Raw genomic sequence first — 6000 nt, 5'->3', positions numbered from 1 at the left:
ATTCTTAGAGTCTAAGAGACAAACTCCAAGGTTAGACAAATGGTGAATATCTTTCACCAATTCCTTCTTTTACTTATCTACATGTGATAAGATACCTATTGAACCCTTGGGGGTTGCACCACACAATGAGGGACCAGGTCTCTCAGGATTAATTATAAGCAATAGAACTATAGCATAACTATAAGATGTTGAGAAATTTAAAACCAAAGCAAAAAGAGTAAAGACACATAATTTTTATATGGAAATCCAGAATGGGAAAAATCATGGCTTGCCCTCACAAGCACCTCCAAATCCTCTATAATCAACCTCCTAATTATAGTAAGATTCAATCTACCTCTAGGCTCCTTTCGCTTATAGCAACTCTAATAAAAGCTCATCTTAGTAACTCTACCAAAGACTCTTTCTACTGATTAACTATAATCACCAACAATGCTTAGATAAATCTACCTAAGAAAATCTCTCCACATAAGAAAATGCTATCCTTATAGCATGAGTAGTTCGATTTCAATTCAACATTTACTCAAAAACTATTACAATTTAAGCACTCATATGGATAAAAACTTGAGTTGTATTGAAATGGGTTTTTCTAGCCTTACTTCACTCTTTTATAATTGCAATAAACCAATTATTGAAGAGGCATCTTGTTGTTGGGTGTATTTATGCACTCTAGTATTTGTGATGATGATATAAATAATCATATAAGTGTTCAAGTATGTAATTTCAATGTTTAAATATGTTTTCAAATAATTTGGGGTTCAAAAGGATCATTTAGAGTCTAGACAAGAAAACTAGTTTGACTAGCTTTAGCTAGGTATTGTCTAGTTGGTTTCGTTGGATTCTAATGAGTTAAATGAGTTCCTAATGGTTTAAATTTATAATTATATGTATAAAAACTTTTTCATAATGTACAAAGTTTAATTTGATTAAGTCAAGAGTCGGAACAATAAGTTGAAGATCAAAGTGAACTAGCCTCTCTTAGCTCATATTTTTGGTTCATCGTCATGGATTTTGTGTTGTTTTGATCTCTAAACTGTGGTATAAATTGATGTAGAATATTTTGTAAGCTGATTATGGTGATATATTGATGATATAAAGGTTGGAAATCCATATAAAACACACTACACGGCTTGGATAAAAAGGAAGGACGATGAAAGACTTAACCAAATTATAGGATGCAACTTTCAGTGAGCCAACGCGATATAGGTATGGTGCACCACTCTTGAAATGCGATTATCAAGTCCCCGTGTTGGTTATTCCATGAGATAGTCAAGGCGGTTCATTGGTTATTCCATAAGATAGGCAAGGTGGCACGTTGGACATCCCATACACGACCAATTTGCAAAGTCTTTGTCCTACACGACTTAGGCTTTCTACCTCACCTATAAATACAAACTTGTACACGTTATTAATTATCTTTGGATTTCTTGGACAATTGTGGAGGCTGCTGCAACTTTATTTTTAGGATTTTCATTCTTTAATTTAGCTTCTTTATGGTTTTGATCATTCGTACAATTAATTGGATGATGATTATGGCTATTAGTGGCTAAGAACTCCCTTTCTGAGGTCAAGGCCAAGAACATGAAGACTATTGTTTTGAATTGATTTTGTTTAATTCACTTATCATATTTGGTTGGTTGTTTATCTTTGTTTTAATTATTTTAAGGATTGATTACCCTTAGAATACATATATTGTCAACCTTGTGATCTCTGGAGAGGGAATAGGGAGATAAAATGTGAGGATGAACAAAGTAGGGTTCTTATTCTTTTATGAAATAAAGAATTTGAGTATCTAGGACAGAGATGTACCTAGAATTTTTACTTGATTCACACATAGGATAATAGCTTAAAGAACTTAATTAGATTATTACATCCTCGCTCAATAATGTAGTTGTAATGTCTAAATTAGGTAAATGGTTAGTGGCTGGGATACCATGATCATGCGATTAACCCTACGAATCAATAACCAAGATAAGCGAGTTAACGAATGAAGTTCAATAATATAGTATGATTGTTCAAATTGGTTTAACCCTGGGCTTTACTCTATTGATTGTCTCAAGTCTTTTATTTTACGCATTGCTTACTTTACTTTAGTTTACAAATATTCAAAGCTCTTGTTTGGTTACGCTTGCACTTGATCTAAACTGTGAACTAAAATCAAATAGTTGTTAGAACAAGTCCCCGTGGAATCGATATTCGACTTTCTTGATAGCCACTATATTACTTGATAGACCATGTACACTTGCGTGTGTGCTTAGGCTCTATCACATCTCTTTATTTTTATAGCTAGGTGATGATTAGGGCTTGAAAGGTCATTGGACCAACTGTCTAAGTCAGTACAAAATCGCAAAAAATAGCACTTGTAAGTTTATTACACAAGATAACAAAACTATACAGAAGACACATGCCAACTGTACTATACTTTGCACATCCAGGGACCTAGTCCTTCGTAGTTTAGCTGGTCATCATCAAAACTATATATAACAATTTCCCCCTTTTTGATGATGACAAACCAAACCCTATAATTTGAGTATCAGTACATATTCATCACATTTAATTAGAGTGATTACCACCTGAAGATGAATGTTCCCTCTATCATCATGCTTCCTCTATCATGCAACACAAGGAACTGGTCCTTTGTTGTCATTTTACAGCAAAATAATCCCCTATCATTATGACTGTCATTATGAATCTCTTTAGGTGAAACACCCTGGGTTTTGGAACCTTAGAAAATTTCCTAAATTTTTAGTTTCTGGTCAATATACGACTAGGGGATATAGGTTTTTATATTGGGGTACAATTGGTAAGGCTTGGTCATACACTAACCAGTATTGGTTGGTGGGTTGGATTAGTTTCTTGAATGGGTATAACTTAGTAGGTACTAGTCGTATGGTTGGATACGGGTCGTATAGTTTGGTTTTTTCCTTCACTTAATTTGAGACTTAGTAACTTAACTTGGATCTAAGTACAAGTGGCTCTCCATGATTTGTATGATAGGTTACGAGTCATACCATTGACTCGAATGGTAGATAGTGATCAAACCTCCTTTGATTCTATTTTGCTAGGGATACAGTTTAGGTGTACTGATTGTATGGTTGGGTACAAATTGGTTTTGGGTAAGTCGTATGTTGCACAGTGTTGGGTCGAAGGGGAGGCCTTGGGTACGAGTGGTAGGTACCACTCGTATTGAAGGGTACAACTGGTAGGGGTGAGTCGTACCATCTGACGGGAATTTTAAGTATTTAAGTTGGGGGTAATTTGAACATTTCTCCACTTAACCTATTAAGGCCCCACGACATATATCACACTTGGGAGGTTATCTATCCTATTATTTTAATCTTAAATACTTAAAAGCTCTCTCTAGTTCTCTCTAAGGCTCTTAGGAGAAGAAAGTCTAGGGTTTCATCTAGAGGATCAATTTGAGGCTTGTACGAGTAATTTATCTCCATAATCTTCATAATCTAAGCCATTTACTCCTCTCTAATTATTAGTTCCAACTAAAGACATGATTTATACAATGTTTTCATGGCATGATTAATGTATAGTTTTAGGGTTTTTAAATATATGTTGGGGTTTTGGTATTAAATGTTTGGTTATGGTTTTCCCATATTTTAATTATATTCTTACATGTTTTAATGGTGGTTTGGACAATTGGTTGCATGGGGATGGTTTATTTGCAATTGTAATTGGTTTTAGAAACATTATGCCCCTAACACGTTTGATAAAATGCCTATGATAATGCTTTTAATATATTAATGGACTTTTGATAGAACTATTTCATGGTATGGTTTTGTAATGGAACCCTAAATGGTTTAAATAGTTTGAAATGGTTAAAGGGTAAGGTTTGGTGGTTATGGTTATGGTTAAGTAAACTTCCTTGTGGGGTACAAGGGAATCCCCCAAGTAAACTTGTTAATGAACAACTTGTGGGGTACATAGGACTCCCCCAAGCAAACCTAATAATGGAACATTTGTGGGGGACACGAGATTCCCCCAAGTTAACTTGATAATGTAATCTATGGGTACATAGGAACCCCTTTACATGAAAAGGTTGGCTAAGGACATTTCTTGTAAGCTACAATCGGTATGACGATACCACTACTTATAGCCTTGGTTAACAATAATAGAATAGTGGTTTGGTTAGTTGGAAATGATTTTAATTGGTCCATAATGGCAGAGTGTGATAGCTAACCGTGAAGGTGCGAGTCCAATAGATGGACACTGGAAACTCATGTTTATCGATATGTGGGTTGGTCATAGTGACCATTTATGATACTATAAGGTACATGGGAATCCTCTATGTACACTGTACATATGTATCATGGAGAGCAAAGGGTACTCGGGAATCCCCAACTCTTATGGTATTTTGGTTCATGTGGATACATATATCAGAGCCCATTCAGGGGGTTACACTGGACCCATATAGCCCATGGGCCATTCTAGGATGGTTAAGCTATACATACCCAGGTTAATGGTTTTAAATGCATTTTAAACTTGGTTCTCATTCCCAACATGGTTATATATATGTATGGTTGTGTGCATGTGGTTAGTTTATTTGGTTTTACTGGATGACATTATTTTATCCTTATCTTAAGTTCATGCTAGCGTTCACCCTCTAACCTATTTTTGGGCGGATGTATCACCACGCGTTGCAGGAATCGGCCATTCTACTCCTTCTGCTTAGTGATCGGATATGAGATCAGCTATTAAATTGAAGTGGTGAGTTACGAAAGGCTCCACTTCACATCATGGATGTCCTTACATAGTTGGTTTATTTTATGGATATTGGTTTTGTCTATGATTGGGGGCATGTACAAATCGAATATTGTTTTTCTTTTGGATAGGTACTTGTGTGACTAATATGGGTTGTAATAGGCAGGATCAATATTGGTGTCAGCCATAGTATTGGTATTGGTATTGGGGTTGATACCATTAAACTGGATTTATGATTGTTCCATCCTCTTTTATTTTGGATTATATATTTGTATTGTAATTCATTTGGTTCATGGTTTGGTTCAGTAATGGTTATTAGTTAGAAAATGGATTGTTGGACTTGTTTGGGTTGGTCACGGTTATATACCTATCCTAGAGTCCCAGGTTATGCTTACACGCTATCTTGTTATATATTCAGAATTCATCAAACTTAGGGTATGCATATTAAAAGGTTGGGTTGGGTAACGGGGGTGGTCCTCTATCCTGGATGGACTTGGGATACCTATTATGACAAGGCCCTAGGTCGGATCGGGTGATCAGGTCTAGATATGCAATCATCATGCACCTTCAGTTTGTGTTCTTTGCATTTCCTCCCCTGTCAATGCATCCCTATTACTGTGCTGCCAGATTTTTTCCCTTTTTTGGCATCATTGAAAAAGGATAAGCAGTAGATTAAGGGTAAAAATAAGTTGAATTCATGTCTACTGGGGAAAAACAAACTTGAAGAATAACATCCAAGTCCAACATGTCATGTATCACCTTTTGGTGAAAGAATTCCACCTCAAGTTCTATATACATTAATAGTACTAACCTGTGAGAGATGGGACCAGATCCCTCTTCTTCCTTAGGTGACTTCACAAATTTGTGCACACTTTATTTGATTTTTTCCAAATATATTCCCATTGTGTATGTCTGTCTCCTGATCATAACTAATTTTATGGAGATCTACTGATTCACGTGGTAAATTAGGTCCTTTTGGTCATGTCTAATCTCATCTTGTTCTTACCAAATTATTCCCTGTGTAGAGCCTTAGTAAAAATATCTGCTATCTGATCCTCGGTCTTGAAAAAATTCATGTAGATTGCTTCTTTCTCAACATTTTCTATTAGGAAATGATGCCTCACATCAATGTGCTTAATCATGTTATGCTGCACCAGATTCTTGTCGATGTTTAGAGAACTTGTATTGTCACTCATTAGAGGGATGGTATCTGAGACAATACCAAAGTTTTTCAATTGCTACTTGATCTATAATAGTTGTGCATAACAAGAAGTTGTTGTAGTATATTCA

This window comes from Capsicum annuum, chromosome 1, assembly GCF_002878395.1.
Source record: "Capsicum annuum cultivar UCD-10X-F1 chromosome 1, UCD10Xv1.1, whole genome shotgun sequence".
Lineage (NCBI taxonomy): Eukaryota > Viridiplantae > Streptophyta > Magnoliopsida > Solanales > Solanaceae > Capsicum > Capsicum annuum.
The sequence above is the reverse complement of the archived record's forward strand: the minus strand, read 5'-3'. Positions refer to the sequence as shown.